The sequence below is a fragment of the Agelaius tricolor genome, unplaced genomic scaffold (genome assembly GCF_023055355.1).
Source record: "Agelaius tricolor isolate 1412-34295 unplaced genomic scaffold, bAgeTri1.0.p SCAF_1, whole genome shotgun sequence".
Taxonomy (NCBI): domain Eukaryota; kingdom Metazoa; phylum Chordata; class Aves; order Passeriformes; family Icteridae; genus Agelaius; species Agelaius tricolor.
Genome location: NW_027269261.1, coordinates 47009786 through 47020857, shown reverse-complemented (window position 1 = coordinate 47020857; position 11072 = coordinate 47009786). Strand labels below are relative to the sequence as shown.

The following is an 11072-nucleotide window of genomic DNA, read 5'->3' as shown; positions in this document are numbered from 1 at the left end:
TTGGGATAGATGTATCCATGTGCATGGTGTTCAGAATTTCACATCCCCCCCCAAAGAACAGCTTTCTAACCCAAGTGGGCATGCCCTTGTGTACAGACGTGAGTTAGCAGTGGTACAGTGCTTTTGCAGAGCAGGAATTGGCTAAGCAGGTAGGAAACATGGTAAAGGTCAGGCTCCCAGTCAATATGGCCAGGGAAACTCACTGGCCACCAGCCAGAGAAGGGCAGGGGCTGGGAGAGGTAGGAGGCAGCTCCTGCCCACCTGCTGAGCCTGGGGCACAGCCAGTCTGGCCTGGGAGGGAAGGAAGTGCAGCACAGGGCACTCTGGCTTGCCCCAGCATGGCTAAAGGTGACCCTCTCCTTCCAGTCCTTTCTGCCTGTGCATTGGTTTATGCGGCCTCTAGAAAGAGACATTCTTGGAAGAGGTGTGCAGATCACCCTGCTCAGGCCCATGGCTCAGATGCTCTCTTTCATTGGCACCTGGAGAGCTGGCAATAGGGTGTAGGATGCAGCAGTAAGATTCATGTATTTTGTTTGGAGTGAAAACATGGCACTGACCCCTCATGATTAACTCTTGGTTGTTCTGCTTTTGAAGAAAACACCAGAGGAACAATATTAAGTAGTTCTGTTACAAGTTTTCTTTTCCCTTGTGGCATGTAATATTCACTTTTGCATCAAGAACTACAATCAAGGACTGTTTTACCAGAGAGATACCTTCTTGATTTTTTATTTGTCCAAAAGGTAGAATTTAGGAATAAATACATTCAACATTGCAAACTCTGTTATTTGGAGAGTGTATATAGTATAGGTGTGTATAGATATATAGATACAGATACTCATATAGCTATAGATTTAATGTTAGAGACTTCAAGTGAATTTAATAGAACATATATAATCAATTTTTAACATGCTAAATTAAAAAAAATCAGATATTAACTATCTTGATATATTTTCATGTTTTCTATCCTTTCTTACAATATGTTTTTTCTCTCAAATGATCATGCAGTGCCACCTAGTCATTGCTGCTGAGGTTTGCAGCACTTAACTGAAAACTACTACTTCTCTAAAGGGTTATTAAAGAACTGATTTTCTTCAGCTCTTGGGAGGAAGGGTGGTTATGTTGCTCTCTCCTACTCTCCCTGAACAGTATTCTAACATCATTTTTTAATAGAATATTTTAAAATGTTACTTTTATGTCATTTTTTAAATTTTAGAATGCTCATGTTTGTTACTATAGCATACAAAACATGTTTGTCTGAACATACAAAGTTACCAAACTTCCAAAAGACAATTAAGAAGTGATGCTTGAGAGGAGCAGTTACAACAAATACGAATGACCACAGAATAATGATTTCCCTCTACATGCTACATGTGGAGGTAGGAGCAAGAGGTAGCTGACATTGCAGCCACGGGAAAATGTGAGTGTTGGCATGAACACCTGGCAGTAACACAGCTACTCCTTGGGGCTGATCCTGCCTTAATTAAAGGACACCCCTCAGCCCAAGCATCAGCAGCAGTATGGTCAGCCTCAACTTAAATGTGCAGGTATAATGCAATCACAAGAGGAGCTTGAATGGTTGCTTTTCAGGTCTTGAAATGAGGGTGTGTCTTGTCATAGTTGTATGAAAGCTTTTCTGGTCTTCTGTGGATCTGCATCTCAAATACTTATGTGGCAATCAGCATCTTCCTGTGAGCAATCAAAAGGCAAACCAAACAAAAATTAGTAGGATTCCAGCATGTAACAGCTACAGAACACAATTTGGAAACACAGACATCAAAGGCTTAAACCTGAAGTGTAAAAAAATTAATTTTGCTTCCCTTAAATATAAATATACATAGCTATTTTTAAAAGTCCCTAACTCTGGGAGTACTAATGCATGACTTTTCCATTTGTAGTGTGGAAACTGGTTGTATATCCTGGATCAAAATATTTTCCCTTCAGAGAGATGGTGAATTAACAGATTTTTGCAGAGGAGTAATTTTGTACAGGTTTTTGGGTGCCCTCTAGAGTATGTAACAGATTGAAAGAGTAATGCATGATACTAGTTCAAATTCAGGTCCTTTGATAAATGAATAAGGGCTAATATTTCATAACCAGTATTGTCCATTCCATCTGAGTTTTAGACTTTTTCTTGATATTGGAATTTTTGAAAGGTGAGTATAAGCAAGTGTCTAACTAACACAGGACAGCTTCCTGAAAAAGCTGAGGAACTCCATGCAGATACAAGAAACTAACCCATTAAAAATCCAACCATGCCACAAAATAGGCTTTTTTCTTTATTATTTGTTGATCTGCTCAAGAGGATCCTCTTCTTTTAAGCAAAAATCCTTAAAATGCTTTCAGTATCACCTGTTTAGAACATCTTGAAGAATATCTGTGTGAAAACATACAAAAAATCAGTGGATGGCACTGTTGGCTTGCATGTGGAGAATCATCTCCTAAATTATAAAATTTATATGGATTTTAAGGTTAGCTGTATATATATGGATTTCTGTTTGCCTAGTACTTTACAGATTTTGATGTATTTGAGCAAATCCAATTTTTAAAAAGTTTATTATCATGCTAAAGCCTTCAAAACTAATAGTTATTTAATTCTGAAATTTGTGACTCACTTTAATCAGAAAGTATTTGGACTAAGTATTGGAGTGAACAAATCCTCCCTTACAATCACTGCAAGGAACATACTAGGTCTTGCAACACTGAAAAATGACTGATTTTACCTCTTTAGTCTATAAACACAAAGCATGAAAATTTAGTTTATTGAAATCTTGTACAAAACTCCACTTTTTCTGACTTATAGAGTACCTTAGGAACTTACTCATTCAGTCTCTGCTCACTTCATCTTCACTGATCACAAGTTCCCTTAGAGCCCTCGAGCACTTTGAAACAAGGAAAGACAGAGAAAATGATATTGCTGGAAAAGCATCACGTGGTTGGTGTGGAGAGGCAGCACAAACCTGGTGACAAAGCAATTGCCTTCCCCAGAGCACAGGGCTCTGAGGTCATTTGATGCTTGGCAGCACTTATTCTGTGCTGCAGCTCAACCCTTGCATGTCATAGGGAGGGGGAAATCTGCAAATCTTTCTGCTGTGGATCATATGGGTAGGCAAAGGGAAAAGGAAATACCAGGTTCCTCTGCTGTGGATATAGAGGCTCAGGCTTCCATCATTCACAATGGAGTTTATTCCACTGAAAATAAGCACACCCGAAAATTGCACCTTGGCTTTGAATGCAAACCAAACCACAGCCTCAGTGTCAGCCTTAGTTTGAACCTACACATGGATGCAGTGTTGTACGCTCTGTTGGAGAGCCTGCTCACAGGGGAGAGATAAAAATGCTCCTCTCTGTGTGATGGATGGACCAGGAAAATGAGGTGTATTGTGTCTGTGCTTTGGCTTTGCAGCAGGATTTACAATCAGGTCAGCCAAGTGTTCTCCTGCTGGGTGAGACCCACATAATGTGGAAATGGCACCAAAAGTTTGGAAGTAGCCCAAAAGTTACCTCCTTGCTCTGTTGGTGTGGCACTTACCTGCAGGGGTCCTAACCTAAGATGCGCATGAGGCTACACGGAGCCAAATCAGGAAACCTGCTAAGCGTCCCAGAAGCTTGGAACACTTCAGAATGCCTGCATGATGATTCCAGCTTTAAGGGAATACAGCTTAAGGGCCTGAACCAGTAAGAACTGAACACAAGAGTAAGATTCCCACTGAAATTAAAGGGGTCCCTTTGTCCTCAGTCCTAAAGTCCAGCTGGATGGATATCGTTAGGAGCATAGGGAACAGACCTTCCTTCCCTCCTTCCTATTAGGGTTTTTGCAAAGATATTTGTGTTGTTACATTTAATTGAAACTGAAATTTTAAAACTATTTGTTATTTTAAGATGGAAAGAAACATCTTACTTTTATTTTTTAAACTGAGTGCTGTAACTCTAATGTACCAGTAAAGGCCCTAGAAAGTGGAAAGCAGACAGGGATTGAGTAAAGGTTCGGGGATTATTTTCCATTCACTTGCTGTGGAGCTTACCCTGCCTCTCTTACATAGAAAATAATATGAGTTAAAACACCCTCTAAGGGACTTTTGTTTTGTGACTCAAAGGTCTCGAAGGAGTCTTTTATCATGTCAGATAACGCATTTCTGGCATGTCTGTTGCATCTCCACACTTTTCATCTAGGCACCCACGGTTGTCATGGCTACAGTATCCCTACTCTGAAAAATAATAAATAAATAAAATCCCCTTGATCAGAGTAGAGGAAAAGAATATTTTTTTCTGAATACATGAAAAACAGTTTTCTGCACTAGACTTATTTTAAGATTACAATTTCAAATTATCAGAATTGTGTTGCAAATTCAGTTTTATGCCCCCAGTTGTGAAGCTGGAATGTACATGGGTGCATCTAGTCAACAACTGAGCTCACAGCTGGGCACCGCTGGAATAACAAGAAACACTGAACCTTGAAATAGATCATGAACAGTATCTGTTTGCATTATCCCATGAAGAGAATTCTCCCCCAGAAATTTGGTAGGGTTTTTTATGCAGATGGGACCAAGATTCCTTAATCACAAAGATCAAATATTTCAAGATGCAGGCAGGCAGCAAAAGATTTCTTCAATGTCAGTAACATGGGAAGTGGGGCAGAGTCTGTGGTGTAACCCCATTAAAAATGGAGGGATTCAGCTTCAGGAGTACAATTCAAATGACATGTTTCCAAAAGTAACCTCAGAATAATTCTGCTAACCAGTAGATGACTCTGCTTTTAGCCAAATCTTCTAGCCTCAGGGATTGAAAAAAATGTCACAGAGATTTAATTTACTATGGAGTTTTGTAAAGCTATAACTACTACAGACTGACAAGAGCATTATTTTGATCTAAGTTTACATAAGGCATTGTGCCTTATCAGACAAGGCAGACAGTCCCCGCTGCCTCTCTCACTCAGGGCTGTTGGGAGGCTTTTGTGAAACTCAGCACACTCTCTTTGTCACGCCATCCTTTCCCTGTGGCTGCTTGCAGAGGTCTCCACTTGAGTCCCACAGCCAAATTCTAACCTCAGTTGTGTTGTTAACAAGCAAATGCCTTCACTGTGGTGCATAAGATTAACTGCAGATAGGGTGTGCAAATTGCACAGCTTGCCCTTGCTTGGTGCCATTCTTCCCAAAATGTTCAGAGGAAGCATGTTTACATTACTGGCTGTCAGAATGTTTCTGTAAGGTCAGACCCTGGCTGCCATGACGCTTGTGTAGATTTCTTCCTTATTGAAATGGAATGGCTTCTCTGCCCTGTCAAATATAAACAATTCTGCCCTGGATATTGTCATAGGTGTCTGATTCTGAAAGATTTCATTTCTTGTTTGCAATAGCAAACCTACTTGCTAATACAATTTAGTGGAGTTTTAATCAGCACCAGGCTGCTCACAGAGCAGCTCCCAGACATCTGCCATACATTTCCCATATCTGACAGGACTTTTCCCAAGGCACATGCCATTTATCAAGGAAGGCATGTGATGCTGTCTCTTACCAAAACCTGCTCTCCTAATGCATGTGTAATGAGGTGGCTAATGCTTTGTCAGTAGGAGTGCCCAGCCTTAATAAATACTGACATGCACTAAATGATATCTTAGACTTAGGAGTTATCCTGCAAAAAAAACAAACCAAAACAAAACACCCCTCACATATGTATTTGCATGCAAAAAGAACTTTTCAAATATGATTAAAAAACTGAATATTTTTTGTTTAAATTTTTTTGCTGCTCTCTGTTAATCATATGAAAACAAAACAGCCATTAGAGTCTCTTGCTGTTGTAGTAATATTAACACAAAGAAGTCCACAACACCTATGCCCAAAGAATGCATTATAACTAAACATTGTAAAGCTAAAAGTAAACATTTACACAAAGGAAGGAATAGTTAAACACAATGTATAAGTTTAGGGGGAAGGACATGCTTATCTGGCCAACAGCCTTCTTCAGCTCAATACTGCAGACAGCAATTTCTGATGGACTTCTGATACAAGTTCTTGTCTTCTGCTATAAGCAAGAGTCTAATACCGAAAATGTTTTTAAAGGCAGTCTTTCATCTTCTCTCTGATAATCAATACACACTTCCTTTGCTTTCTTTCTTGTTAGAAGGTCATACCACTGACTCCACCTTTGCTGTGCAACATTTCTGCAAGCTAAAGCTGCCCCAAGTCCAAAAGCCCATTATACCAAGCACTGCCTTCTCCAGTTCCATGGCTAAAAGCTCTGCATTTCTCCAGAACCACATCCTGTGATTTCCTATTTTGTTCTGGGATTTTTCTACAGCTATTGACCACAGGCTGCTTGGTATGGACAGCTACAGACCCCCTCAGTGATTTTAACAGTAGGAAGTCCAGCATCATTTTGGCCAGAAAGTTTCTTCCTGGGAAAAACTACTCCTCCCCCACACAATTTTGTCCAGCTAGGGCTAGGGTCTCTTATTTCCTTCTTCACACAACACCTATTCTACACAACCCCAAGAGCCACAGCATGTGCCTCATGGGGCTCTCCCTGAGATGGCATGCAGGGCTACTGCCACCAGCTTGGTTTAGGACCCTGGGCAAGCTGCTTCCCTTCTGTGAGTTGTTATCTGTGAAACTGGAACAGTCTTTGAGATTTCATAGCCGTCTAACACTCCCTCCACAAATACAACCATGTTAGCAATTAACTGATCTGTATGTTTACAGGATTAAGGGATCAGGTTTCTCTTACTAGGTCAGTTTACTCTGCTGTAATTAGCCTTATCCTCTTACAATTAGTGTCACACCAAAGCCTCAGAGCTTAACATGGGCCAAACTTTGGGAGTGATCAAATTCATATCTCAGAGGTGTGATTGAAAAGAGAGTTTGTAATCTTGTATAACTCTGTATGTTCTACCTGAGCACATAAAAGACACTTTTTAAAATGGTAATTTAGGGTTGACTGTAAGAGAATTACCCAACACAGGGATGCTGAAAATTTCCAGAGAAACCTGTGTGAAGCATTACAACAGGGAAGCACACAACCCACTGCTGATGACCTACCTTCACTTCACCAAAGCAAGCTGGCTAGATGTGAGCAAGATCTGATTTGAAAGCAAGTAAGTATACCACCAGCAGGGCTTATGGATGTGCTGGAGAAATCAATGCTTCTAATGCCAATTTCTACTGATGCTATCTTCAACACTGTCTGGAGCTTCACAACCTTTGCTCTGTGATTGTCTTGAATGATTTATCACTTACCTCCTCTCTTTGGCTAATTTTTGACTCCAGTATTACATGTCCCACAAAAGCTAGACCACAAGCAGCAAACTGCTTAGCAGTGATATTCATTCTAAAGCATCTAAGAAGAGTTGCAACTGCTGTGCTCTCTGAGTAAGGAGGTGCTGAGAGAGTGTGCTCTATCACCAGGTGTTGGACACATTTATCAGTTGTGACATTATCTGTGTTCCTCCTTATGACAGAATAATAGGTCTGTCCTGTCTTTATACACAATCAGGGATGATGCCCATGTATGGCATATAATCCTCCTCCCACCTGATACACTTGTGGCTGATGGCAAAAAGTGCCAACATAACCCAGTCCCTTCCTTGCAAGGGCACGGGCTCAGCAGAGGAGCCAGACCTCTTGGTGCTTCGTGTGACACCTGAGCTGGCAGGCATTCCCTCTGTAGCAAAGCATCACGGCTTCTGATTCTTGGGCTTTAATTTTACCTTGTCCATTTGGAGTCACTGTCCTAGCCTGAAAGCAGCTTCAGAATCTAATCTCTCAAGGATCTCCCCCATATATCAGGAAAGAAGTAAAAAATTTTCAGTATTAAACCATTCCAGTTAACTTTGATTTCTCTCACCTCTCTCAACTTTTGGCTATCCTGTCTTCAGGTCAGTTAGCTCAAAATAGTCCAAGTTTTTTGCCCTGTTTCTGTAACTTTATAAAAATAGTAGATGAACTGATGGCAAATTTAACTTACCCAAAATTTGTCTAATCCATTGCTTTAACCATTCTATGGTGTAGTACTAGGTTGTTGTTAATAGATAACAATAGATAACAACCTGGAAGCCAGGTTGTACAATTCCATATTATGTTGTTAAAATGGTGAATATCTGCAATATGAAGGAATTCTTGAAGAAAGTGATCACATGTAGATTAGATGATCTGCCAGTCAGGTAGCTCTAAATAAGTCCTGCGACAAAAAACTATCAGCAACTGGAAATCAGCCATTGTCAGACCACTCACTGAGCCTCATGGGTGCATGCACTGCTCTGCAGCAGCTGAGAGACTGACCTATGGATGAAGGATGCTCTTCACAGCAGGGAAGGTTTATCTGTCTGATGCTTTTGCAGCTCCTTTCCTTTTTGGTCTCCTCTGAAAAAGGCATTCAAAACAAGGTTAGCAACACCCCATATTGACAGACAGAGAATTCAAACCACTCAAAAAACTATGAGAATGATCAGAAGACTGAAGATATTTTCTCTTGCTTTCTATAACAGAACCAGTCTGTAGCGTCATAGACTTGGTCTCCATGTACACTTTCTATATTTTTGCAGTTAATTTTTATTACAATTAAAAAGTTCTTACCATTTGAGATATTCCATCTCAACTAACCATCTGCTATCTAGTCATTCTACTTATTTTCCTAAACAAACTAGATGTGAAAGGCTGCGCATTTTATATGTTCTATTACTGTTGCAAATCACTCAAGCAAAATATATTCCTATTCAGGAGGGATCAGATTTTGGCTTGAAAATTGGGAAAAATTAATTTCATTACATTTTAAGTCAAAAAATAGCTGCTGAATCTCATACTTTTTTTTAAAATGAAATCCATGAAAGTCCCAGATTATTTTCTTCCGTGCACCATCCTTTCTTCTTTTCCTCCTTCCCTCCAGTTCATCAAAATACTGGTGTTTATTCTCACAAGGAAAGATGCTGGCAGAGAGTGCAGAGCTTCAAAAGCAAGGCAGTGGGCTCAGACGCATTTTTGTACTATACAGATACAACAATTCTGAATAATAAAAAACATAATAAAATCATAAGTATACATACAACTGCAGTTGCTCCATATCGTCCTTCTCTCTGCACTCAGTAGATCTCTCTTGTTAACAGTTATTGCCACTTTTCATTTTTCCATGTTTTCCACTAAGTTTCCACAGGGAACACTGCTATGGTCAAAGCAATGCACAGAACTCTTGCCTGTATGGATTGGATCTGTTTTTGGGGAGTCCTGTCCTGCCCTCAGTCCTCATGCATGTCAAGAGGAAAAGATATTTGGCAAAATCTTCACAGCTTGGTACATGCAGTGAAGAAAAAAACCATGCTGTTTCCACAGCATCTGTATTCTTTTATTAATATAGACAGGGGAAGCAAGAGGCAATTATTTCCCCATTTTTAAAATCTTTTGATCACATAATTAATAAATCCAAGGGACTCTTGCAATTGTTCTCATTTTCTGTTCAAATAATCCAAAAGCAAGGCACATTCATACTGTGCAAAATCCCTTCTAGCTTGTTTTGTGTAGAACTGCCATTAAGGTAATTATCTTGCAGACTGGCTACAATTGAGATGACAAATCTTTAAAACTGCAAAAGAGCACAGAAAATAAAATGGAGGGCTTTTTATCTGCATCATATTAACTGGAGATTTTTGTGCGGCTCTTTCTTTTTATCCCCAGTGGATATTTTTTGGGGGAAAAAATCCCATCTTTTCTTCAAGTTAAGCACATTTTAATTTAAGCCATGTAAACATCCACTTAGTAGCCATAATTCATAGCTACAAAAAGATACCTATCCAACATATTTCAGAGCAGCAAGTCTATTTAATTAATGATAATGCAAATCCTTTCTGAAGGAACTGCAAAAAATTGTGTGGTAACTTTGGGAAACAGACTAATGTACTCTCAGGATCTGTTTGAGCAGCATTAGGAACTGTATTACTTTTTTTTTTTACTTCAGCTGAATGGAAGTAATAAAATATTGCTGTTAAACATTTTCAATAAATCAACTTCCCATGCTTCCCTGCTGACTTACTACTTCATGGCAGGATAAACAGCTTCAGAGAAGATACAAACAACTCACTAGAATTCACATCTAGTTGCATTAAGTAGCACAGCCAAAAAGCTGTGAAGAGTTGCATCAGCTGTCTGACATAAGTACTGAAAAAGCACAGCATATGGATATTTGCACAATGAAGCAGAAGTAAATTTCCATTTTGAAAGCATCATCAGGAAACAGCTTGCTGGCTAGAGGAAAGTGAAATGTGATTTTACATTTTCTTATTGCAGCGACCAGATGTATTTAGCTGCAATAATGGCAGCTATAACTGGTTACAGGACATATTTTACTGTTTTATTTGACAAAGCACCCTGAATGATACTTAAAATGAGAACAGCACAGAGTTCTTTGCATTAAGGAGAAGATTGAGGATGTACAGAGAATTAGGAATGAATAACTTCATAAGGGCTATTATCCAGGCTTCTGGACAGGAGTTGGACTTTGCAACTTCAAGCTACCTGCATCAGGAGCTTACTTTGGTCCAAATCCAGAGTTTCTTTAGAAATGCTTAAAAGCACCTTTGAAACTTGAATCCAGGATTTTAATCTATAACTGCTTTAAGCTTACTTGAAGCAACTGACCTTTGAATACAGCAACAAGACTTTTCAAGACAGGTCTTTCCTGAGCATCCCAATAGCCAGACCTTCCTTTAGATTGTGCCAAGCAAACTTACCAGCCCATTCCAGCCACACAAGATACTGCAAGAAAATCCCAACTCCCATTTTCCTTCTTTCCCCTCTTTATTTCATCTCTTACAGCATAAATAGGTCGGATTGTATCAGCTGTTAAGGCACTCCTATTCTGGGTGCAGTGTTACCACTTTCAGCTGTAACTGGGAGTGTGTGCTGCTGCTCATCTCCCTCCCGAGCCTGGCACAAGCAGCTCACTGTAGATCAGCTGGCTGGGTCTGGAAGAGCGGCACCCTCAGCTGCTCACTGCATCCAGCTGTGCTCCAGCTGCTTGAGTTATTCTGTGATCACAGTTCACACAATTCCTGATAGGATGACCATAAATCTACTCCATCCTGCAACAAAAGG

At 39.9% G+C, this 11072-nt stretch overlaps 1 long non-coding RNA gene across 1 annotated transcript; it reads right to left on the bottom strand.

Moving 5' to 3' along the window:
* Window positions 1-711: 711 nt before the first annotated feature.
* LOC139592604 (uncharacterized) lies at window positions 712-10710 on the bottom strand. The gene is made up of 2 exons (XR_011680056.1): window positions 8271-10710; window positions 712-1686 (listed from the first exon to the last, which is right to left on the bottom strand). It is a non-coding gene; the product is annotated as an uncharacterized lncRNA (long non-coding RNA).
* Window positions 10711-11072: the final 362 nt, after the last annotated feature.